This window comes from Scyliorhinus canicula, chromosome 11, assembly GCF_902713615.1.
Source record: "Scyliorhinus canicula chromosome 11, sScyCan1.1, whole genome shotgun sequence".
In the NCBI taxonomy this organism is placed as follows: domain Eukaryota; kingdom Metazoa; phylum Chordata; class Chondrichthyes; order Carcharhiniformes; family Scyliorhinidae; genus Scyliorhinus; species Scyliorhinus canicula.
In genome coordinates this window covers 166,757,647-166,783,478 of record NC_052156.1, presented here as the reverse complement: position 1 = coordinate 166,783,478, position 25,832 = coordinate 166,757,647, and the positions used below count along the sequence as shown (strand labels likewise).

The window sequence follows — 25,832 nt, the reverse complement described above, 5'->3', positions numbered from 1 at the left end:
CTAGATTGATGAATATGTGTTGCATTAATTGGCTGCCACAGTGCCTCACTCCTGCAGTCACATGTTTAGGATTAATGGAATAGATTTGAACATTCGGAGAATGAGGGGGGGAAAAAGCATCTGGAATGTGAGGTTCCAGTGGGCCAGCATGCATTGCAGGATATTGGAAAGTTGACTTTGGAAAGATACCACTCTCTCAATCACAAAGGAAATGCTTCTCTGGAAATGATTTGTGTAGAAGCACCAGCTTGCAAATGAAAAAGACAGCTTGCCTGATATCAGGTTCAAGGGAGGAACATGCCACTCTCCTCAATCCTTTCACACCTGAGTGTGCCGTGGAATGTATGCCAGTTCATCATCTCCACCCAACAGTATTTAGTGCTTTCCATTCATGGCACTATGGTCTTGTATCAGCCTGTGTAAAATGCAGCATATAAATTAATGTATTTTAACACTGCTGTTACCACAATGGACAAAGAATTTGCATGCAAACATGCTCAGCATTTGTACACTAATCTTCAAGTACAAGTGTACATGGACTTTATACAGAATAAATAAAACATAGCAGAGTTCTATTTGAGCCCCTGAAACTGTAGGACTACAACTATGCTTGCTCGGACAGAACTTGAGTTTTGCTGAAAAAAGACACATGCTGTCAAAGCTTGTCATCTTGCACTCATCACAATTGGCCCAAGAATGCCAAATTTCAAAGGGAACAACAATTTATCAGGTATGAGGAAAGGGATGGTTTTTGAGACGGCTCTGATTGGTTGTGACATTGCCATGATTAATGCACCAGGAAGGTATTGTTCTACATGTTTTTGTTTACTCAAAGAAGGTGCAATGTCTGGACATATTCCTCTTGCCTGGGGAGAGCAGGTCCCTGGACATGACTGTGTGTAGTTTCTAGCAAGTGTAAAGTAAGCCACACTGTGAACCCGACTGATAATCTTAAATCGGTTGTTTGTGTAATTCTGAGCACACTCGGGATTGTTTAGTAAGTGCTGACCAAATGCAGACATTATGCACAGAGTGGTTGAGTACAGCCAGTACTGTGCCTATTGAGGAACAGCCAAAGGGACATGTTGTTTGGTATGAGCTGCCGGCCATCAGGATGTGTACCCTCAGCAAAGCGAAAGGCTTCAGCAATGTGACTCTTCTCTCAGCAATACAACTATGCTTGATATAAATATTATATAACTAGGTTGGTCAGAAACAAAAAATGGCTATTCCGCTTTTCGTTACAAACGACCAAAACCTCTGTTCATAAAATTGGTTGTTCAAGAGGTGATGTGTTTGATTGGCCGAGTAGCCATTTCTTATAGATAGTCGTTCAGGATTGGTTAGCTAAGGCCAGGTTCGACCTATTGACTACCAGAAAGGCGGAAGCTCAGTGGAGGAAAGCACAGGGGGCGGTGTATGAATACGGGGAGAAGGCGAGCAGGATGCTGGCACACCAGCTCCGAAAGCGTGACGCGGCCAGGGAGATTGGGGGAGTGATGGATAGAGCTGAGAAGGTGGTGCGGAGGGGGGTAGATGTTAATGGGGTCTTCAGGGACCTCTATGGGGAGCTGCACCGGTCTGAACCCCCGGTGGAGGAGGGTGGAATGGGGCGCTTCTTGGACAAGCTGTGATTCCCGAGGAGTAGGTGGAGGGACTGGGGGCGCCGATCGAGCTGGAGGAGGTGGTTAAAGGATAGCGAGCATGCAGTCGGGGAAGGCGCCGGGGCCGGATGGGTTTCCGGCTGAATTTTATAAAAGTATGTGGATCTGTTGGGCCCCCTGTTGGTCCGGACCTTTAATGATGCAAGGGAGGGGGGGCTTTGCCCCCAACTATGTCACGGGCACTGATTTCCTTGATCCTGAAGCGGGACAAGGACCCTCTGCAGTGCGGGTCATATAGGCCGATCTCGCTGCTAAATGTAGATGCCAAGCTGCTGGCAAAGATCTTAGCCACAAGAATGGAGGATTGTGTGCTGGGGGTCATTCATGAGGACCAGACGGGGTTTGTGAAGGGAAGGCAGTTGAATACAAACGTACGAAGGCCCCTCAACGTTATTATGATGCCGGCTGTGGAAGGGGAGGTGGAGATAGTGGTGGCAATGGATGCGGAGAAGGCCTTTGATAGGGTTGAGTGGGAGTATCTGTGGGAGGTGTTGGAGAGGTTTGGGTTTGGGGAGGGGTTTGTCAGTTGGGTGAGGTTGCCCTATGAGGCCCCGATGGCGAGTGTAGCCATGAATAGGAGGAGGTCGGAGTACTTCCGGCTGTACTGGGGGACGAGACAGGGGTGTCCCCTGTCCCCCTGGCTCTTTGCGTTGGCAATTGAGCCCCTGGCCATGGCGTTGAGGGAGTCAGGGAACTGGAAGGGCCTGGTGCAGGGTGGGGAGGTGCATCGAGTGTCGCTTTATACGGACGACCTGTTGCTGTATGTGGCGGACCCAGTGGGGGGGGATGCCGGAGGTGATGAGGATTCTTAGTGAATTCGGGGGCTTCTCTGGGTATAAGCTGAACCTGGGCAAGAGCGAGTTGTTCGTGGTGCACCCGGGGAATCAGGAGCAGGGGATTGGTAGGCTCCCACTGAAGCAGGCAGGGAAGAGCTTCAGGTACCTAGGGGTCCAGGTGGCTGGGAGCTAGGGGGCCCTGCTCAAGCTCAACCTCACAAGGTTGGTGGAGCAGATGGAGGAGGAGTTCAAAAGGTGGGATATGTTACCGCTGTCACTGGCGGGGAGGGTGCAGTCCGTTAAGATGACAGTGCTCCCGAGGTTTTTGTTCCTGTTCCAGTGCCTCCCCATCCTTATCCCGAAGGCCTTTTTTAGGAGGGTCAACAGGAGTATTACGGGATTTGTGTGGGCGCATGGGACTCCGAGGTTGAGAAGAGTGTTCTTGGAACGGGGCAGGGATAGGGGGGGGGGCTGGCGTTGCCCAACCTCTGTAGGTACTACTAGGCTGCCAACGCAGCAATGGTGCATAAGTGGGTAATGGACAAGGAAGGGGCAGCATGGAAGAGGATGAAGGTGGCGTCCTGTGTGGGCACGAGCCTGGAGGCGCTGGTAACGGCGCCGTTGCCGCTCCCTCCAACGAGGTATACCACGAGCCCGGTGGTGGCGGCTACCCTCAAAGTTTGGGGGCAATGGAGACGGCATAGGGGAGAAGTGGGGGGCTCGATGGAGGCCCCGATATGGGGGAACCATCTGTTTGTCCCAGGGAGCATTGATGGCGGATTTCTGGCCTGGCACAGGGTAGGGGTTAGGAGGTTGAGGGACCTGTTTGTGGAGGGGAGGTTCGCGAGCTTGGGGGAGTTAGAAGGGAAGTTTGGGCTCCCCCGGGGAACATGTTTAGGTACATGCAGGTGAGGGCGTTTGCCAGACAGCAGATGGAGGGGTTCCCCTTGCTGCCCCCACGAGGGCTGCGGGATCGGTTGCTCTCGGGGGTGTGGATTGGAGGAGGGAGGATTTCGGACACATAGCGGGTAATGCAGGAGGTAGACGAAGCCTCGGTGGAGGAGCTGAAGGGTAAATGGGAAGAGGAGCTGGGTGAGGAGATTGAGGAGGGGACGTGGGTGGATGCCCTGGAGAGAGTGAATTCCTCCTCTTCCTGTGCGAGGCTTAGCCTCATACAGTTCAAGGTGCTGCATAGGGCCCACATGACTGGGACGAGGATGAGTAGGATTTTCGGGGGCGAAGACAGGTGTGCTAGATGCTCAGGGAGCCCAGCGAACCACGCCCATATGTTTTGGGTGTGCCCAGCGCTGGGGGAGTTTTGGAAGGGGGTAGCAAGGACGGTGTCGAGGGTGATGGGATCCAGGGTCAAGCCAGGCTGGGGACTCGCAATTGTTGGGGTTGCAGTGGAGCCGGGAGTGCAGGAGGCGAAAGAGGCCAGTGTTCTGGCCTTTGCGTCCCTAGTAGCCCGGCGGAGGATTTTTCTTCAGTGGAAGGATGCAAGGCCCCCAAGCGTGGAGGCCTGGATCAATGATATGGCGGGGTTCATCAAATTGGAAAAGGTGAAATTTGCCCTGAGGTGATTAGTACAAGGGTTCTTTAGGCGGTGGCAGCCTTTCCTGGACTTCCTGGCGGAACGGTAGGGAAATAGGCCGGCAGCAGCAGCAACCCGGGGGGGGGGGGGGGGGGGGTGTTATCTCTTTCCCTTTTGTTGTTTGCTTTTTTTTTCTTCTTTGTTTGCAGTTGCTTTTGTAGTTGGGTGGGTGTTGTTCTTGGGTTTTTACAATGGTTGTTATGTTAATATTGTTTTGTTGTTTATATTTTGTGAAAATCTTAATAAAAATTATTTTTAAAAAAAGGATTGGTTAGCTAAAGATAGGTAAAGATAAACTACAGTAGCACAGTGGTTGCCACTGTTGCTTCATAGCGCCAAGGACCTGGGTTTGATTCCCGGCTTGGGTCACTGTCTGTGTGGAGTCTGTACGTTCTCCCCGTGTCTGCGTGGGTTTCCTCCGGGTGCTCCGGTTTCCTCCCACAAGTCCCGAAAGACGTGCTGTTAGGTAATTTGGACATTCTGAATTCTCCCTCCGTGTATCCAAACAGGAATGTGGCGACGAGGGGACTTTCGCAGTAACTTCACTGCAGTGTTAATGTGAGACTACTTGTGACAGCAATAAAGATTATTATTATTATTACACCGGATTGTGAATTTACATTGCAACATTTTACACTGTTGACTTGAAAGTTTCTGCAGGTTATTATTTGATATTTAAATTCAATGATTTGCTCACAGAGTCAACTCAAAAGGGAATTTCATGAAGATTTTAGTTGGCAGCTAAGAATTTGAATGACATACTCATATGTCCTCCCAATCTTTTTTTTAAGTACCTGGCCCAGTCAATGGGCAGCTTCTTCCACTGAAGTGCACTGTGTCTATTGAAAATCCAGTGGACAACCATGAAGACAAATCTATCTTTTGATGTGTACTCAAAGCAGTACCAATAATATCGATTCTGTCTTGTTGCCATGGCTACAGGGAGCGTTTTAATTGATTGATATTGGTCTTTTGTTTAATGATGGTAATGTGATTTCAAGAGGAATGTTTGTTTAGCGCACAATTTTTCATTAACATGCAGGTGAAGAGAAGGCCCATGTTTGAGTTTAATCCACGAGTGTGTGCCTTTTCTTCAATATATACAACCGAAATTTCCCCTCTTGGTGGCAGCTCAGAAACAACGTGTGAATAATTCAGGTTACAGTATAAAAGCGCAACTGCACTTTTGAACAAAAAGCCAGCAAAATTGCACATGTTAGAGACCTGAGATTAAAATAGAAACTGCTGATAACAGACAGCAGGCCAATCACAGCAAATAAGATGTGACCATTCATCAAAATGGGTGCAGATTACAGAGGAACACATGAAACAGCCCACAGGGAGGGGACAGACTAAAAACACACACGCAGCCAGCTGAGAGAGAATGACACATAGAGTGCTGCTGGAAAAAACAATGAAATCAATTCAATGGTTGCCGTGATTTTGGCATGAGCCAAATTAAATCAAAAGGTGTGACTGAAGCAGAGCAGCGTGGAACCTTGGAAAAACGTGGGCGACCAAGAAGGGCACCAATGCCGCCAGCCCAGTGTGTTATCTCAAATGCTGATCTGTCTCACGGCAGGTTTTCGCTATCTCCCTTAAATTAAGTTTAAAACCTGCCTGCACACATTTTGAAAGTGGCCCCTGTGGCCCTTGCACCAGGTCTCATCAAGTAACCCTCGAATTGGACACTCAACTAGTAGGCCACCAGGGAAGGTCAAAGGCAAGGAATCCTACAGCGAGTAACTCACCTCCTGACCCCCCAAAGCCTGTCCACCATCAATAAGGCACAAGTCAGGAGTCTGATGGAATATTCTCCACTTGTCTGGATGAACGCAGCCCCAACAACACTCAAAGGCTCGACACCATCCAGGACAAAGCAGCCCCGCTTGATTGCTCCCCCTTCCACAAACATTCAAACCCTCCAGTGCAGGTGAACAGTGGAAGCCATGTGTAGCATCTACAAGATGCACTGCAGGAAATTACCAAGGTTCATTAGGCAGCACCGTCTAAACCCACGACTCCTACCATCTAGAAGGACAAGAGCAGCAGATTCCTGGGAACTCCACCACCTGGAGGGTCCCCTCCAAGTCACTCCCCACCCTGACTTGGAAATATATCACCGTTCCTTCACTGTCGCTGGGGTAACATCCTGAACCTCCCTCGCTAACAGCACAGTGGGGGTACCTACACCTCAAGGACTGCAGTGGTTCAGGAAGGCAGCTGACCAACACCTTCTGAACTCGGGATGGGCAATAAACGCTGGCCTAACCAGTGACGCTCACATCCTGTAATTTTTTTTTTAATCCGAAAGGAAAAATGAGGCAGGAGGCTGTCGGAATGGTCTCAGCTCACTCCAATAACAATGCGGAGCCTGAATGTTGGCAGCCCAGTTAGAGTGGGTGAAAGTCTGTGGAAATACCACCACACCACGACGCAAGTGAAGTTCTAACACCAAACACCCTGGGCGGGATTCTCCATTGCTCGACGGCAAAATCGTAATTGGTGATCGGGTGGAGAATCCCTGTTTGCGACCGAATCGGGGTCAGCGCTTTTTTTCCGATGCTCCACCTCCTGCAAATCGGCATCATCTAGGAGCGCGCCACACGCTGTCATAACGGCGCCAGTGGGTGACATTGAAGCCCTTCCACGATGCTCCGCCCCTGTTGGGCCGAGTTCATGACCGCACGGGTCCCGTGTGGTCTGGGAAACCCAGCGTGGCGGCTGCAGACTGTGTCCAGCTGTGTCCAGCTGCGGACTGTGTCCAGCTGCGGACTGTGTCCAGCTGTGTCCAGCTGCGGACTGTGTCCAGCTGCGGACTGTGTCCAGCTGCGGTGTGTGTCCAGCTGCGGACTGTGTCCAGCTGCAGACTGTGTCCAGCTGTGGACTGTGTCCAGCTGCGGACTGTGTCCAGCTGCGGACTGTGTCCAGCTGTGTCCAGCTGCGGACTGTGTCCAGCTGCGGACTGTGTCCAGCTGTGTCCAGCTGCGGACTGTGTCCAGCTGCAGACTGTGTCCAGCTGCAGACTGTGTCCAGCTGCGGACTGTGTCCAGCTGTGTCCAGCTGCGGACTGTGTCCAGCTGCAGACTGTGTCCAGCTGCAGACTGTGTCCAGCTGCAGACTGTGTCCAGCTGCGGACTGTGTCCAGTTGCAGACTGTGTCCAGCTGCGGACTGTGTCCAGTTGCGGACTGTGTCCAGCTGCAGACTGTGTCCAGCTGCGGACTGTGTCCAGTTGCGGACTGTGTCCAGCTGCAGACTGTGTCCAGCTGCAGACTGTGTCTAGCTGCGGTGTGTGTCCAGCTGCGGACTGTGTCCAGCTGCGGACTGTGTCCAGCTGTGTCCAGGTGTGTCCAGCTGCAGACTGTGTCCAACTGCGGACTGTGTCCAGCTGCGGACTGTGTCCAGCTGCAGACTGTGTCCAGCTGTGTCCAGCTGCGGACTGTGTCCAGCTGCAGACTGTGTCCAGCTGCGGACTGTGTCCAGCTGCGGACTGTGTCGAGCTGCAGACTGTGTCCAGCTGTGTCCAGCTGCGGTGTGTGTCCAGCTGCAGACTGTGTCCAGCTGCGGTGTGTGTCCAGCTGCGGACTGTGTCCAGCTGTGTCCAGCTGTGTCCAGCTGCGGACTGTGTCCAGCTGCAGACTGTGTCCAGCTGTGGACTGTGTCCAGCTGCGGACTGTGTCCAGCTGCGGGCTGTGTCCAGCTGCGGACTGTGTCCAGCTGCGGTGTGTGTCCAGCTGTGGACTGTGTCCAGTGGCGGACTGTGTCCAGCTGTGTCCAGCTGTGTCCAGCTGCGGACTGTGTCCAGCTGCGGACTGTGTCCAGCTGTGTCCAGCTGTGTCCAGCTGCGGACTGTGTCCAGCTGCGGACTGTGTCCAGCTGTGTCCAGCTGTGTCCAGCTGCGGACTGTGTCCAGCTGCAGACAGTGTCCAGCTGCAGACTGTGTCCAGCTGTGTCCAGCTGAGGACTGTGTCCAGCTGCGGTGTGTGTCCAGCTGCGGACTGTGTCCAGTGGCGGACTGTGTCCAGCTGTGTCCAGCTGCGGTGTGTGTCCAGCTGCGGACTGTGTCCAGTGGCGGACTGTGTCCAGCTGCGGTGTGTGTCCAGCTGTGGACTGTGTCCAGTGGCGGACTGTGTCCAGCTGTGTCCAGCTGTGTCCAGCTGCGGACTGTGTCCAGCTGCGGTGTGTGTCCAGGTGTGTCCAGCTACAGACTGTGTCCAGCTGCGGACTGTGTCCAGCTGCGGTGTGTGTCCAGCTGTGGACTGTGTCCAGTGGCGGACTGTGTCCAGCTGCGGTGTGTGTCCAGCTGTGGACTGTGTCCAGTGGCGGACTGTGTCCAGCTGTGTCCAGCTGTGTCCAGCTGCGGTGTGTGTCCAGCTGTGTCCAGCTGCGGACTGTGTCCAGCTGCGGACTGTGTCCAGCTGCGGACTGTGTCCAGCTGTGTCCAGCTGCGGACTGTGTCCAGCTGCGGACTGTGTCCAGCTGCGGACTGTGTCCAGCTGTGTCCAGCTGTGTCCAGCTGCGGACTGTGTCCAGCTGCAGACTGTGTCCAGCTGTGTCCAGCTGCGGACTGTGTCCAGCTGTGGACTGTGTCCAGCTGTGTCCAGTTGCGGACTGTGTCCAGCTGTGTCCAGTTGCGGACTGTGTCCAGCTGTGGACTGTGTCCAGCTGCAGACTGTGTCCAGCTGCGGACTGTGTCCAGCTGCGGACTGTGTCCAGCTGCGGACTGTGTCCAGCTGCGGTGTGTGTCCAGCTGCGGACTGTGTCCAGCTGCGGACTGTGTCCAGCTGCGGACTGTGTCCAGCTGTGTCCAGCTGTGGACTGTGTCCAGCTGCAGACTGTGTCCAGCTGCGGTGTGTGTCCAGCTGCGGACTGTGTCCAGTGGCGGACTGTGTCTAGCTGCGGTGTGTGTCCAGGTGTGTCCAGCTGCGGACTGTGTCCAGCTGCGGACTGTGTCCAGCTGCGGACTGTGTCCAGCTGCGGTGTGTGTCCAGCTGCGGACTGTGTCCAGCTGTGGACTGTGTCCAGCTGCGGACTGTGTCCAGCTGCGGTGTGTGTCCAGCTGTGGACTGTGTCCAGTGGCGGACTGTGTCCAGCTGCGGTGTGTGTCCAGCTGTGGACTGTGTCCAGTGGCGGACTGTGTCGAGCTGCGGACTGTGTCCAGCTGCGGACTGTGTCCAGCTGTGTCCAGCTGCGGACTGTGTCCAGCTGCGGACTGTGTCGAGCTGCGGACTGTGTCCAGCTGCGGACTGTGTCCAGCTTCGGACTGTGTCCAGCTGCGGTGTGTGTCCAGCTGTGGACTGTGTCCAGTGGCGGACTGTGTCCAGCTGTGTCCAGTTGTGTCCAGCTGCGGACTGTGTCCAGCTGTGTCCAGCTGTGTCCAGCTGCGGACTGTGTCCAGCTGCAGACTGTGTCCAGCTGTGTCCAGCTGCGGACTGTGTCCAGCTGCGGACTGTGTCCAGCTGTGGACTGTGTCCAGCTGTGTCCAGTTGCGGACTGTGTCCAGCTGTGCCCAGTTGCGGACTGTGTCCAGCTGCGGACTGTGTCCAGCTGCAGACTGTGTCCAGCTGCGGTGTGTGTCCAGCTGCGGACTGTGTCCAGTGGCGGACTGTGTCCAGCTGCGGTGTGTGTCCAGCTGCGGACTGTGTCCAGTGGCAGACTGTGTCCAGCTGTGGACTGTGTCCAGCTGCAGACTGTGTCCAGCTGCGGTGTGTGTCCAGCTGCGGACTGTGTCCAGTGGCGGACTGTGTCTAGCTGCGGTGTGTGTCCAGGTGTGTCCAGCTGCGGACTGTGTCCAGCTGCGGACTGTGTCCAGCTGTGGACTGTGTCCAGTGGCGGACTGTGTCCAGCTGCGGTGTGTGTCCAGCTGTGGACTGTGTCCAGTGGCGGACTGTGTCCAGCTGTGTCCAGCTGTGTCCAGCTGTGTCCAGCTGCGGACTGTGTCCAGCTGCGGACTGTGTCCAGCTGTGTCCAGCTGCGGACTGTGTCCAGCTGCGGACTGTGTCCAGCTGTGGACTGTGTCCAGCTGTGTCCAGCTGCGGACTGTGTCCAGCTGCGGACTGTGTCCAGCTGCGGACTGTGTCCAGCTGCGGACTGTGTCCAGCTGCGGACTGTGTCCAGCTGCAGACTGTGTCGAGCTGCGGACTGTGTCCAGCTGCGGACTGTGTCCAGCTGCGGTGTGTGTCCAGCTGTGGACTGTGTCCAGTGGCGGACTGTGTCCAGCTGTGTCCAGCTGCGGACTGTGTCCAGCTGCGGACTGTGTCCAGCTGTGTCCAGCTGTGACCAGCTGCGGACTGTGTCCAGCTGCAGACTGTGTCCAGCTGTGTCCAGCTGCGGACTGTGTCCAGCTGCGGACTGTGTCCAGCTGTGGACTGTGTCCAGCTGTGTGCAGTTGCGGACTGTGTCCAGCTGCGGACTGTGTCCAGCTGCAGACTGTGTCCAGCTGTGTCCAGCTGCGGACTGTGTCCAGTGGCGGACTGTGTCCAGCTGCGGTGTGTGTCCAGCTGCGGACTGTGTCCAGTGGCGGACTGTGTCCAGCTGTGGACTGTGTCCAGCTGCAGACTGTGTCCAGCTGCGGTGTGTGTCCAGCTGCGGACTGTGTCCAGTGGCGGACTGTGTCCAGCTGTGGACTGTGTCCAGCTGCAGACTGTGTCCAGCTGCGGACTGTGTCCAGCTGCGGACTGTGTCCAGCTGTGGACTGTGTCCAGCTGTGTCCAGTTGCGGACTGTGTCCAGCTGTGTCCAGTTGCGGACTGTGTCCAGCTGCGGACTGTGTCCAGCTGCAGACTGTGTCCAGCTGCAGACTGTGTCCAGCTGCGGTGTGTGTCCAGCTGCGGACTGTGTCCAGCTGTGTCCAGCTGTGTCCAGCTGTGTCCAGCTGCGGACTGTGTCCAGCTGCGGACTGTGTCCAGCTGTGTCCAGCTGTGTCCAGCTGCGGACTGTGTCCAGCTGCGGACTGTGTCCAGCTGCGGACTGTGTCCAGCTGCAGACTGTGTCGAGCTGCGGACTGTGTCCAGCTGCGGACTGTGTCCAGCTGCGGACTGTGTCCAGCTGCAGACTGTGTCGAGCTGCGGACTGTGTCCAGCTGCGGACTGTGTCCAGCTGCGGTGTGTGTCCAGCTGTGGACTGTGTCCAGTGGCGGACTGTGTCCAGCTGTGTCCAGCTGTGTCCAGCTGCGGACTGTGTCCAGCTGCGGACTGTGTCCAGCTGTGTCCAGCTGTGTCCAGCTGCGGACTGTGTCCAGCTGCAGACTGTGTCCAGCTGTGTCCAGCTGCGGACTGTGTCCAGCTGCGGACTGTGTCCAGCTGTGGACTGTGTCCAGCTGTGTCCAGCTGCGGACTGTGTCCAGTGGCGGACTGTGTCCAGCTGCGGTGTGTGTCCAGCTGCGGACTGTGTCCAGTGGCGGACTGTGTCCAGCTGTGGACTGTGTCCAGCTGCAGACTGTGTCCAGCTGCGGTGTGTGTCCAGCTGCGGACTGTGTCCAGTGGCGGACTGTGTCTAGCTGCGGTGTGTGTCCAGGTGTGTCCAGCTACAGACTGTGTCCAGCTGCGGACTGTGTCCAGCTGCGGTGTGTGTCCAGCTGTGCACTGTGTCCAGTGGCGGACTGTGTCCAGCTGCGGTGTGTGTCCAGCTGTGGACTGTGTCCAGTGGCGGACTGTGTCCAGCTGTGTCCAGCTGTGTCCAGCTGTGTCCAGCTGCGGACTGTGTCCAGCTGCGGACTGTGTCCAGCTGTGTCCAGCTGTGTCCAGCTGCGGACTGTGTCCAGCTGCGGACTGTGTCCAGCTGCGGACTGTGTCCAGCTGTGGACTGTGTCCAGCTGTGTCCAGTTGCGGACTGTGTCCAGCTGTGTCCAGTTGCGGACTGTGTCCAGCTGCGGACTGTGTCCAGCTGCAGACTGTGTCCAGCTGCAGACTGTGTCCAGCTGCGGTGTGTGTCCAGCTGCGGACTGTGTCCAGCTGCGGACTGTGTCCAGCTGCAGACTGTGTCCAGCTGCAGACTGTGTCCAGCTGCGGTGTGTGTCCAGTGGCGGACTGTGTCCAGCTGCGGTGTGTGTCCAGCTGTGGACTGTGTCCAGTGGCGGACTGTGTCCAGCTGTGTCCAGCTGTGTCCAGCTGTGTCCAGCTGCGGACTGTGTCCAGCTGCGGTGTGTGTCCAGCTGCGGACTGTGTCCAGTGGCGGACTGTGTCCAGCTGTGTCCAGCTGTGTCCAGCTGCGGACTGTGTCCAGCTGCGGACTGTGTCCAGCTGCGGACTGTGTCCAGCTGTGTCCAGCTGTGTCCAGCTGCAGACTGTGTCCAGCTGCAGACTGTGTCCAGCTGTGTCCAGCTGCGGACTGTGTCCAGCTGCGGACTGTGTCCAGCTGTGTCCAGCTGTGTCCAGCTGTGTCCAGCTGCGGACTGTGTCCAGCTGCGGTGTGTGTCCAGCTGCGGACTGTGTCCAGTGGCGGACTGTGTCCAGCTGTGTCCAGCTGTGTCCAGCTGCGGACTGTGTCCAGCTGCGGACTGTGTCCAGCTGCGGACTGTGTCCAGCTGTGTCCAGCTGTGTCCAGCTGCGGACTGTGTCCAGCTGCAGACTGTGTCCAGCTGTGTCCAGCTGCGGACTGTGTCCAGCTGCAGACTGTGTCCAGCTGTGTCCAGTTGCGGGCTGTGTCCAGCTGTGTCCAGTTGCGGACTGTGTCCAGCTGCGGACTGTGTCCAGCTGCGGACTGTGTCCAGCTGCGGTGTGTGTCCAGCTGCGGACTGTGTCCAGCTGCGGACTGTGTCCAGCTACGGACTGTGTCCAGCTACGGGCTGTGTCCAGGTACGGACTGTGTCCAGTTGCGGACTGTGTCCAGCTGCGGACTGTGTCCAGTTGCGGACTGTGTCCAGCTGCGGACTGTGTCCAGCTGCGGACTGTGTCCAGCTGCGGTGTGTGTCCAGCTGCGGACTGTGTCCAGCTACGGACTGTGTCCAGCTACGGGCTGTGTCCAGGTACGGACTGTGTCCAGTTGCGGACTGTGTCCAGCTGCGGACTGTGTCCAGCTGTGTCCAGCTGCGGACTGTGTCCAGCTGCGGACTGTGTCCAGCTCCAGACTGTGTCCAGCTACGGACTGTGTCCAGCTGCGGACTGTGTCCAGCTGCAGACTGTGTCCAGCTCCAGACTGTGTCCAGCTACGGACTGTGTCCAGCTGCGGACTGTGTCCAGCTGCAGACTGCGTCCAGCTACGGACTGTGTCCAGCTGCGGACTGTGTCCAGCTGCAGACTGCGTCCAGACTGTGTCCAGCTGCAGACTGCGTCCAGACTGTGTCCAGCTGCGGACTGTGTCCAGCGCCGCCACAGTCGGGGGGGGGGGGAGCCATGCTGCTGGCAGGGGGGGCTTCAGCGAGGGCTGGGGGGACTGGTGGGGGGTGGTCTGGGGGTGGCGAGGGGGGGGGGGGGTCCAGGAGGACACTATTTGGCAGGCCGGGTCCATATGCGACTGGCGCCATGTTGTACGGCGCGACTGCTTATAGAATTTATAGCATTTACAGTGCAGAAGGAGGCCATTCAGCCCATCGTGTCTGCACCGGCTCTTTGAAAGAGCACCCTACCCAAGCCCACATCTCCACCCTATCCCCATAATCCAATAACCCCACCAAGGGCAACCTTGAACAATAAGCGCAATTTATCATGGCCAATCCACCTAACCCGGACATCTTTGGACAATGGGAGGAAACCGGAGCACCCGGAGGAAACCCACGCGCACACGGGGAGAACGTGCAGACTCCGCACAGACAGTGAACCAAGCCGGGAATCGAACCTGGGACCCTGGAGCTGTGAAGCAATTGTGCTAACCACCATGCTACCGTGCTGCAGGTCATTGTAAGACTAGACACATGCTCCGGACATAGTCTCAAAATCGGAGAATCCAGCCCCTTGTTCGTGTGTATATTGGAAAAAGAAAGATAGACTTACATTTACATCGCACCTTTCATTTTAAATAAAGATGATGTCCCAAAGCATTTTGTAACCAATGAAATGGTTTTGAAGTCACTATTGTCATGTAGAAAACACAGCGGCTAATTTGTATTCAGCAAACCTCCACATTCACCAGTGATAATAATACAACCTATTCTTGGGATGTTGATTGCTGAATAAATTTGACCAGGATGGTTTACATCCACCCAAAAGGTGGGTTGAGGCCCCAAAAGACGGAACCACTGACAGTGCAGTACTCCCTTATGACACCGTGCCTGTTTTCCAAGGGATTTGAGATAGAACATAGAAGATAGAACAGTACAGCACAGAACAAGCCCTTCGGCCCTCGATGTTGTGCCGAGAAATGATCACCCTACTCAAATCCACGTATCCACCCTATACCCGTAACCCAACAACCCCCTCCTTAACCTTACTTTTTAGGACACTACGGGCAATTTAGCATGGCCAATCCACCTAACCAGCACATCTTTGGACTGTGGGAGGAAACCGGAGCACCCGGAGGAAACCCGCGCACACACGGGGAGGACGTGCAAACTCCACACAGACAGTGACCCAGCCGGGAATCAAACCTGGGACCCTGGAGCTGTGAAGCATTTATGCTAACCACCATGCTACCGTGCTGCCCCTGAGATCTGAGAGTTATTCTAAAACTATGAAGAATTATCACATTTATTTCAGATTCAGCTGATGTATTATTTGGAGGCAAACATTGCAGTTCCCCAATGGACATCAATTGATCTGATCTTAGATAGAGTGAGGGTAAGTATGCCATAGAGAAATAGAAAGACTGCCCTCCATCTCTCTAACGTCATCGTCATTTCTGCCTTTGAATCATTGTCAACAATCCACCTCACCATAGACTGATCTGCAGTTTCCTCTCCCATTCCCTTGGCTCTGACCCTCCCATTGGACTGTTAACCTGCAAAGTGTCTCAGTTCAAGCAAAGGTCATTGACCTGAAACATTAACCTTACCTTTCCCTCGCTCCGGATTCTGCCTGACCTGCTGATCCTTTCCGGCATTTCCCGTTCCTTTTTCAGATTTCCAGCATTTTGTTTCCTGGAACAATTGGGTCCGAATGGCCATTTTTTGTGACACGTCAGAGAATCAGGACTCAGTAAAGCAGCTCTGCTTGCACGACTGGTTTCAACGGGACACCTGCAGGGATGTGTGTTTTTGCAGATGTCAGCAAGCTAATCCGCAAAAAAAATTAATAATCTTCATTAATTCATGACAAGCAGAACAGATGGACAACACTGAGTAATTGAATTGGGTTGAATATTACGGATATGCCAAGTTGCAGAAAAAGAATAAAAACATGGCACGCAATCTATTCCCAAAGGTGGGTTTTAGTTTGTACAATAAAATCTAACCAGATTATATTGACAGAGATGCCATTGCACCAAGTAGCTGCTTCAACCTTGGGGAGTAGGGTTTCCGCTTTGAGTTTAATCGGAAGTCGAGGGAACAACTGTACTCAAGTTTTCTGGGTTTCCGGATTGAATTTTTTGCTCAGGTTTCGGCTTAAATCCGTTTGCAAATTGAGGATTGTAAAATCGTCCGTGGACCAGCAAAAGTGGGCAGCATAATGGAGCATAATTGGGTTCTTCTACCGACATTGATATGGTTCAGGGTGATGATTGACTTGCTATAGTTGATTAATACAGCTGAGAATTGGCTTCTCTGAAAACTGTTAGCTTTTTCAATCAGCGTCAATCCACCAACTATGAATAGCCCAGTTTTTAATAACTGAAAATTATATCAGCCCATAACTTCCTATCTCTGAGGGGGTGGGGTGGCGGCACACCTGGGGTGTACCGAAGGATTTGCTGGGTGTGGTATTAGGGGTATTATGGTACCTAGGTTGGAGGTACCTGATGATTGGTGTTGGAGGTACTTGATACTGTAAGATCATTGGTGAAGTCCGCCCAGTAAGGCGGAGTATAAGAGTCTGTGTTTCCCTAGCTGCTGCATTCTGTACCTGCGCTACTGGGGGAAACATCTAGTTCAATAAAGCCTTCAATTGTCCTACGACCTTGCTTCAGGAGTTATTGATCGTGCATCAATTTATTGACCTAGATTTGAAGAATGGAGCTCCGCATCAAGCCGGAGTGTCTGGAACGCGGCCCCCACGCGGCAAACTCAGCGGCGACCTTCAAACACTGGCTGGCGTGTTTCAATGGATACATCAGGACGGCCACAATTACACCCACGGAGAACCAGAAACTGCAAGTTCTCCACTCGAGGGTGAGCCCAGAAATCTACACGCTTATCGAAGACGCGGACGGTTTCGCGGCCGCGATGACCCTGTTGAAAGGACACTACATCCGCCCAGTAAATCAGGTTTACGCCCAACATCTTCTAGCCACCAGACAAATTCCGGGCGAGACAAATTCTCCCGCGCACAGCTGGTACTAGGCAGGAACTGTGACTGTCCGCAAGTTTCAGCCAACGACCACTCCGAACTTTTAATCCGGGACGCCTTCGTTGCAGATATGCTGTCCTCTCAGATCCGGCAGCGGATGCTGGAAAAAGAGACGCTGAGTCTGAAGGAGGCACAGACCCTCGCAAACTCCTTAGACGTAGCCTCCCGCAACGCCCGAGCGTACGTCCCCGACCGCGCGGCAGCCCCATGGGCAGCGTGGACCCCACCCGCAGCCGATTTCGACGCATCCCCCAACCCCCACAAGCGTGTGCCACGCAGCTGCCAGGCAACCCCAGGAGGCCCCGATGTTATTTTTGCGGGCAAGCCAAGCACCCCCGGCAACGCTACCCGGCCCGCTCCGCAACTTGCAAGGGCTGTGGAAAAGGGGGGCATTTTGTGGCGGTATGCCAGGCCCGGGCGGTCGCCGCTGTCTCTGGGGGCGAACCGGGGCCGCCGCCATTACTCTCATCGCAGGCCACGTGCGGCCCGTGGGCGCCGCCATCTTTGATCCTGCGAGCCACGTGGGGACCTCGGGCACCGCCGTCTTGGTCCCCAGGGACCACATGCGATTCATGGGCACCGCCATATTGCCCATCCCCAGCCATGTGTGACCCAATGAGTTATTGATTGTGCATCACCGGGGTGGCCCCCTGAATGTGTCCTCGTAAAGATTACATGCCAATTGCCCGGGAAGTTCAAACTTCGATGTTGGGAAAATGCCCTGCATTAGAAACTATCCAATACACTGATTTAAATCTCAGAGTTCAGATGGTTCCGACAGGAATAGTAACCCAGGAAAGGTTAGAGTAATTAAAACCACTACAGTATTGACAGCCCTCCCAACACTCCACTGGTCCCCACAACCGCCTTCCTGCTCACCCCCCTCTCCAAAGACCCCGCCAACTACCCCTCATCCACCACGACTACCCTCCCAATGCCCCCCCACTGATCACCCATCCCCATCCCCACCCCCACCCACTGACCCACTGCCCCTCCACTTACTTTACTCACTTACCTCCTCCCTGGCTTCTCAAAGTGGCTGGGACCTTTCAACCTAATGGCTTTACAGCAGCTGGTGGTATGAAAACAAGGCATGTCTTCCTTTTCTCTGACTTCTCGCTCACGATACAGGTCCTTGGACTGCACTGTCCTCATTCGACCTGAGTTCGGGGGTTGGGCATGAAAGATGAGGCTGCATTTCAGTGTCATGGGATTGGGTGGCAATCTGACTGTGATTGCCACTCCTCAGAAGTCAGAATTTTAAACTGCATTGTATTGAACCATTTACTAGATTCATCAGGGGCATCGTGATGGCACAGTGGTTAGCACTGCTGCCTCACATCACCAGGGACCTGGGTTCGATTCAGACCTTGGGTGACTGGCTGCATGAGTTTGCATGTTCTCCCTGTGTCTGTGTGGATTTTCTCTGGGTGCTCCGGTTTCCTCCCACAGTTACACAGGTTAAGTGGATTGACCACGCGAAATTGCCCTTTCGTGTCCAAAAAAGGTTAGGTGGGGTTACGGGGATGGGTGGCGTGTGGATCTAAGTAGGTGGCTCGTTCGGAGGCTGGTGCAGACTTGATGGGCCGAATGGCTCCTCTGTATTGTAATGGTTCTATGATCAGTGTGCAACATTGAATTTCATAATAAATCAAATACTTTTAAATATTCTATTATACTATTAAATATAACCAGCAAGGGGCTGGTTCAGCACACTGGGATAAATCGCTGGCCTTTAAAGCAGGCCAAGGTGGGCCAGCAGCACGGTTCATCCCCGTACCAGCCTCCCCGGAATGTGGCGACTAGGGGCTTTTCACAGTAACTTCATTGAAGCCGACTCGTGACAATAAGCGATTTTCATTTCATTTCATATTCACAGTATTCGTGTTCTCATACCTAAAAAAAAGCCCATTAATTTTAGAAGTTTCCTCAAAGGGTGCACTGATTGGAGACTCACCATGATGTTTAATTTGATCTTTGACCTTGCCACGTGGCTGATATTTTGGGTGGGATCAGCTTCCAATGTAATTTTTAAAATCAGCTATAAAAATCATGGAGTCATGATTTGTGTCGATGTAACTTGCACTGAGAATCTCTTGATTTATTTGGCTGATTTTGAGTAAAGAGCACTGTAAAAACCAATGCAGCAGAACAGAAGCTCTACTCTTCATTTCTAATGTGAATGATACGTACATAGCATTTGTCTACCAAACCTAACACTACAAATAAACGACACTTTTCTGCTAAGACAACTATATCGAAGTTTACCATTGGGTTTTTAGTCTTACTGTAATGAACTCCAATTGGCTTTATTGGTTGGCCAATTGGAGTATGAGCTCCCTCAATGATAGCTCATTGAGGGGGCCCATATAAGCACCTGTGTAGGCTTTGTGAGCCAGTCTTAAGTTGACTGGACTGCTAGCAACACTGTTTGTAGCTGCTCCTGTAATATCGTTATTGTAAATAAATATTGGTGTGGTGACGGAACTCCTGCCTCCCGTGGATTACTACACTTACTTAAGACAACAGCTTTTCACTCCGTTCAACACGGGCGATACGGTAGCACAATGGTTAGCACTGCAACCTCAAAGTGCCAGGGACCCGGGTTCAATTCCGGCTTTGGGTGACTGGCTATGTGGAATTTGCGCTTTCTCCCCGTGTCTGCGTGGGTTTCCTCCGGGTGCTCCGGTTTCCTCCCCCAGTCCAAAGAAGTGCAGGCTATGTGCATTGGCCGTGCTGAATTGCCCTTAGTGTCCAAACAAAAAGTTAGTTGGGGTTACTGGGTTACGGGGATAGGGTGGAGGCGAGTAGGGTGCTTTTTCCAAGGGCTGATGCAGACTCGATGGGCCGAATGGCCTTCTTCTGCACTGTAGGGATTCTATGATTCTATGATTCTATGAACAATGTTTCTACCCGATGGGTGATTTGAAATTGCAATGACCGCTCTCTCCAGTGTCTCAATTGGTAAAGTCACTGCCCTGAAACAGAGCCATGCCGAGTAGGAAGGCTTCGAGTTCAGTTTCTATGGCGCGACTGCACATCCAAATAATTCATTCTATGGGATCTTTCAGAGAGATGTGATAAGGTGCTTGAGAAATGCAAGATCTCTTTTCTTCCCTGGTTGGCGCTGCGTTCACTGACATCAACCAGGGTCACATAGTCAATTGTAATTAAATTCAGCTTGCTCGCTGTGGGTGAGGGAAGGTTGCTCTTCCAGGTTCCCAGCCATGATACAGCAGCTCCTTTTGGACAGTGCATGTGTATGGATCTCAGGCGAGGAGTTTCAGACTCTGCTATTATATCTCCACAGTTCAATAACTTGCTGATGCTTGTTGCTCTATTAATAATGTTGGTGAACCACAAGCCTTCCCTTATATCGTTCAAATGACCACACAACCAGCTAGTTAGTTCAAAAGATAGTTTATTTGCATGCGCAAGGGTTATGTCGACATGCAAACACAATATCTACTACGAGTTAAATTACACCTATCAGCTACAATAACCTATACTTAACTTCAGGGCGACTGGCACTGTGCAAATGGATAAGGCCTTTATCTGGATTTCACTTGTTCAAAGAAAATGGCTCTGTCTCTGCTGGGCTTATCCGTCAGGTAGCGATCGTTGGTCTTGAACTTGGCTGGCTGTTCCTGCTGCAATTGGGTTGGCACAGGCCGGATCCAAAAGAGACAGAACACATGGCTGTGCTCCCTTTTATCCCTCTGGGATTTTGCGCTCTTTGAGGCGTTCCTTAACCTTGGACCCAATAGTTCGACGGGGCTCTGATCACCGTCTTCGATTTCGGCCAATAAAGGGGCGGGTGCCTTGGTAGCTGGGGGGGACCTTAGCGGTCATTGACCTTGGCAGTTGGGCTTTCTGAGTAAAGGAAGTGGCGCCGATCAGTCTGTGGCTGTACCGGTTGCCTGATTGGAGTTCTATTGTCCTGGGAAAATGGGCCATTAAAATGCAAATGAGCGGGGGTTTCAATCAGGCCTGGTTACCTGTGTTTCAGATACGCAGAGTCCTGGGTTGGCCATAATTCCCATGGGCCTTTGCAGGTGGCCATCTTAGATGGCTACATGCTCACAACCCGGAATCACAAATGGTGCTGCAAGATGGTATCTGCCAGCCAAATCCTAACCTCGTTGAAACATAGAATGGTTACAGTGCAGAAGGAGGCCATTTGGCCCATTTGGCTCTCTTCAAGAACAACTCAGCTGGTCCCACTCCCTCACCTTTTTCCTGTAGGCAAATCATTCCCCTGTCTTTGATAGGGGAAGAGTGAAGCTTGAAGAAAGAAAAATGTAATCAACATTAACAGGCGGCAGCATGAAGATGAAATGAAATGAAAATCGCTTATTGTCACAAGTAGGCTTCTAATGAAGTTACTGTGAAAAGCCCCTAGTTGCCACATTCCAGCGCCTGTTCAGGGAGGCTGTTACGGGAATCGAACCATGCTGTTGGCCTGCTTGGTCTGCTTTCAAAGCCAGCGATTTAGCCCTGTGCTAAACAGCCTACTGTGGTATTCAGATATTCAGATAGTGAAATTCAATCCTTTCTATGTCTTGTCAATTGTGTTTTGACATTTTTAGCAGTATGGGACTGTCTCATTTGCTGAGAATGGTACAGTTATAAATATTCCATCAATATATTCTGCAAGCAATGCCAATTTTTCATCAAATTCAGATTTGGGAAAGAAGACTGAATGATAAAATACATGAACTGACATTGAATTAGAATGATAATCCAGGAAAAGTGCTTATTACATATCCTCAAGTATCTGAGTAAAGCATTACCGTATAGATTAGTATTCAGAGCTTTCGCCAGGCTAGTGCATTGTTTATCAATCATTGGAACTAAGATTTACCCAAACAGAAGATTCTAGGAATGGTGATTGCTGACAGGTATTCACATTCCACCAAGAGAACGTTTCAGAATGGCAGCCACTCAAATGTCAGTTTCATGGCTAAGGTCACCTGTCAACAATGGCAGCCACATAGGACAGCAATAGAATGCAGAAGGTTAATCAACAACGCTAAAATTAAAGGGCACTATCCTTATGAAAAGAGGTTTGGTCACCCCTTCCAGTTTGTCCCTCAAAACATATTTAATATGAAAAACCGGAGCAAGGATGCTGTGCATCCTCCACGGCAGACACCTAACGGTGTGGCAGTCGTTGAGATCAGTGTGGTTTCCAGAGCAACAGCAAGCAAATCAATCAGAGTTTGGTCCGGCTTGTCCTATCAGCTAAATCCCAGGATTGTTTTTCAAATTTCACATCCTTCTCTCAATTTCCCACGTCAGCCAGGAACTTCTGTTCTGTTCTCATCTTTTATCTTTCTTTTGCCAGAAGGTAGTGTGACAAAACTTTCAAGAGAGTTTTCTTTCACAGCCAGCCATCTTCCCCCATTCCCTGCTAGTTAGCGAGGAAACATGTCATTTCTGCAGTTTCCGGCTAATTAGGTGAAACTTTCCCACTCAGAGCTGGAATCGGAAGGAAAGCTTTTGTTTGCTGTGTAAGTTGAGCTCACAATTCTAACCATCAAAGCCAAGTACGATGAGTTTCTGATCATTTAGAATTCAGCAGAATGAACAGAATGTGAAGGTCTGGCCACAAACTCATCTACAGGTCCATTAGAGCCCCATCCAAACAAAACATTTCAATTCTGCTCTCCTCTGGAAATGCTCCGTTCCTGCTGCTTAATGAGATGCGAACCAGATATGATACCAGTATAACCCCATCTAGGGTGAATATGTTTCAGAACTAGACTTCAAACTTAAAAAAAGCTCTCTAAACATTAAGTATGCAGGAGTACCAGGATAATGGTATTCTTTTATTTTTACAAGTTGGATTGCTGAACCAGTTAATAATAATAATCCCTATTAGTGTCACAAGTAAGCTTACATTAACTCTGCAATGAAGTTACCGTGAAAAGCCCCTAGTTTCCACATTCCGGCGCATGTTCAGAATTCAGAATGTCCAAATTACCTAACAAGCACGTCTTTCTGGACTGTGGGAGGAAACCGGAGCACCCGGAGGAAACTCACACAGACACGGGGAGAACGTGCAGGCTCCACATAGTCACCCAAGCCGGGAATCGAACCAGGGACCCTGGCGCTGTGAAGCAACAGTCCTTACCACTGTGCCACCGTGCCACACTTCGATCCCAGGATGATTTGAAGTCCGAGCTGAAATAAATACTGCCATTCTGGGATACAAATGTCTTCTCCCAATCAGCATCCTCCTCCTTGAACAATTCAAAGGGAAACACAATCAAACTATTAGGCCGCAGGAAGAAAATATGAACAATTTAAAGGTTACTTTCACAGGTCACCAATGTGACCATATTTTCTCAAGTGAATTACTTTACACTTTTATCACCTTTGACAAGAACTCACTAGAAATGAAAATGAGAAACATTGGGTGTAAGTTTCCCACCCGCCGTGCATTGTGGCAGCGGGAGCAGCAAATCCAGCTGGAGTCAAACTGTTTTCCGGCGTGAAAACAGTTTGCAATTCTTGTGATGGTGGGTCAATGGCAGGTCAGTTATCCCGCTGACTTCTGCCGTGAAGTGGGCAGAGAGGAGATTCAGGCCTGGAAGCTGCAGCCCAACAGTGGAAACTGAGATGCTGACAAAGAAGGGAGTGGATGGGATACCAGAAGTATGAATGGGAGGGAATGCATGCAGACCCCAGAATGGGAAAAGAGAAGGGGTGTTTGTTTGTGTGGCACATGACAGATGGGTCTTACTGACACTCATGAAGAGGTGGGAAAGAGAGATAGTGTCGGGTTCAGTCATGAGGGCAATGAAGAACTCATTGAAAGTCAAAATCCCTGGTCTGGGCCAGGAGGTCACAGTCACTCCTCTTGCTCACAGTCAGCAGTGAGAGAGAGGAGAGAGTCCTGGGGTGCAGCTGACTATGCTGCAGGGCATTGCATACACGTTGTACTCCCCCCTTCAGGGGTGGGCAAGGGGTATGTGCTCATATGGGATAATGCACAACTTGGATTGCAGGGCATCTTCACTGTCTTTGTCCGTTGATTTGTTTGGCTCTGAGCTGGTCTGCAGATGGGATGGTAATCGTTATGGGAGGCATCTAGGACCTGTATTTGTGGAAACATAATAAAAGAGGGGGTATGTGAAATTTTCTTGCGGGGGTATCCACTGTAGGGGACCATGCACACAGCTTCTAGATTGGGAGGGTAGAGATCCACATGGGGCCTGGGCATGTCGACAGTGATGTGCTCACTGGGGAGGGATATTCTGCCCAAGGGCTCCCACAAGTCTTTGTCACCTCCAGACCTGCCTGTTCAGACAGAATCCCGGACAACTGCCTCATTCTACTCTACACAAATCTGAGCTCATCCAAAATGTTGCTGGCCGTGCACCAGCTCACACTCAGCCCCATTCACCGGTCGCCATAGCGCTCACCAATCTATACTGGCTGCTGGTTAAGCAGCGTCTCAACTTTACAATTCTCCTTCTTCTCTTCAAATCCCTCCATAGCATTTTCCCTCTGTATCTGTGTAACCTCCTCTACCCCACAACCCTCTGAATTATACACACTTCTCTAATTCCAACCTCCAGCATCCCCAAATTTTAATCACTAAATCATTGTGGTGTGATCCCAGTGGATGTTTAGATACTTTGAATGCGAGTCTTGCATCATTGACTTTGTCAATATATATGTTTCTGGAACCCACCTCTTCATTCACCTGAGGAAGGAGCAGTGATTCAAAACAAACCTGTTGGACTTCAACCTGGTGTTGTTAGACTTCTTACTGTGCTCACCCCAGTCCAAGGGCATCATCTCCACATCAAAAACTAGGGCAGCATGGTAGCATTGTGGATAGCACAATTGCTTCACAGCTCCAGGATCCAGGTTCGATTCCAGCTTGGGTCACTGTCTGTGCGGAGTCTGCACATCCTCCCTGTGTATGCGTGGGTTTCCTCCGGGTGCTCCGGTTTCCTCCCACAGTCCAAAGATGTGCAGGTTAGGTGGATTGGCCATGATAAATTGCCCTTAGTGTCCAAAATTGCCCTTAATGTTGGGTGGGGTTACTGGGTTATGGGGATAGGGTGGAGGTGTTGACCTTGGGTAGGGTGCTCTTTCCAACAGCCTGTGCAGTCTCGATGGGCCGAGTGGCCTCCTTCTGCACTGTAAGTTCTATGATAACTGGACGGGATGATCCCAAAGTACAATACTCCTTTACTGCCCCTGAACTTAACAAATACACAAAAATGTAAAGATTAACATGGATTACAAAATTAAGCTACAATGGTTGCGTTAACACAAAAAGTCCCTTTTAAGTACGGAAGAAGACTATGGGCAAATACACGCACTCCACTCTGAACCCAAATTTTTGTCTGTGATAATCACATGAGAGTTTCCAAACTCCACTCCCAAAAACACACTTTAAAATCTTCTCCCATAACAATACTTTCCCTGACTGGTTTGCATTCCGAAATTCAGACCAGGTTTTACAGAAGACTCTTTTAAACCAAACTTCTGCTCCACTTTTAACAGTCCAAGATTTAACAGCACCCCTTTTTAGGTATCCTTTGCCTTAACAGCTTGTACAAAATTCCGAGATCCAGACACCCATTTCCATAATTATTTCAACTCACTTTCCACAGACTGCAGTAAAATCTCACAAACCTGTGATATCTTTCCAGCTTCTCAGCCTCCTTCTCAGCTCAGTCTGCCTTTACTGAACAGTTCTCTGATCTATTACCTTTAACCTTAGTTTCCTTAAGTAGCTGCTCTTCAGATCTCTGCCCTTGCTTTCTTAACCATTACTCCATGGTATAGCTTTTCTTCCAGCAGAGCTGAGAGAGGTGATCCCTCTTTAGCCTTCTAAACCAACTGCTTCTGGCAGAGATGTGAGTGCTGCCTTCTCCCTCACTACCTATCTCCAACTGCAATCAAATTAGCTAAACTAAAACTTAAAAGTTTCTCTACCTTACAAGTCCTTGGTTGCTAAGCAACCACTGTTGGATTATTTATTCTCCACGCCATAGCCATTGCCCATTGTGCAATAGGAACAGAGTTAGAATTGAAACTAACCCCACACATACAAACACCTTTGTCCAGCATGAACCTAACCCTTCCAGGCACAGAAACATTAAATTAAACCCAGTTAAAACTATAACTTATTTCTAATGTTTACCGATACAAATACAAATCTTTTCAAACCTGCTTTACTTTCCAACCAATTGATAGATGTACTTTCAGCTGCAAGCCCTCAAACTCTGGAATTTCCTCCTCAAATCTTCCCGCCTCTATACCTCTCATTTCTCTTTTAAGACACTCCTTAAAACTTACCTCATGGACCAGGTTTTTGCTTTTATTGTCTACTTATGTGATCAGTGTCAAATCTTGTTTCACAATGCTCCTGCCAAGAGCTCTGGGACAGGTTATGACA

At 51.7% G+C, this 25,832-nt stretch overlaps 1 long non-coding RNA gene across 1 annotated transcript; it reads right to left on the bottom strand.

Annotated features, from left to right (window-relative positions):
• Positions 1 to 278: 278 nt before the first annotated feature.
• LOC119973897 lies at positions 279 to 25,832 on the bottom strand. The gene is made up of 3 exons (XR_005462417.1): positions 25,733 to 25,832; positions 14,958 to 15,176; positions 279 to 415 (listed from the first exon to the last, which is right to left on the bottom strand). It is a non-coding gene; the product is annotated as an uncharacterized LOC119973897 (long non-coding RNA).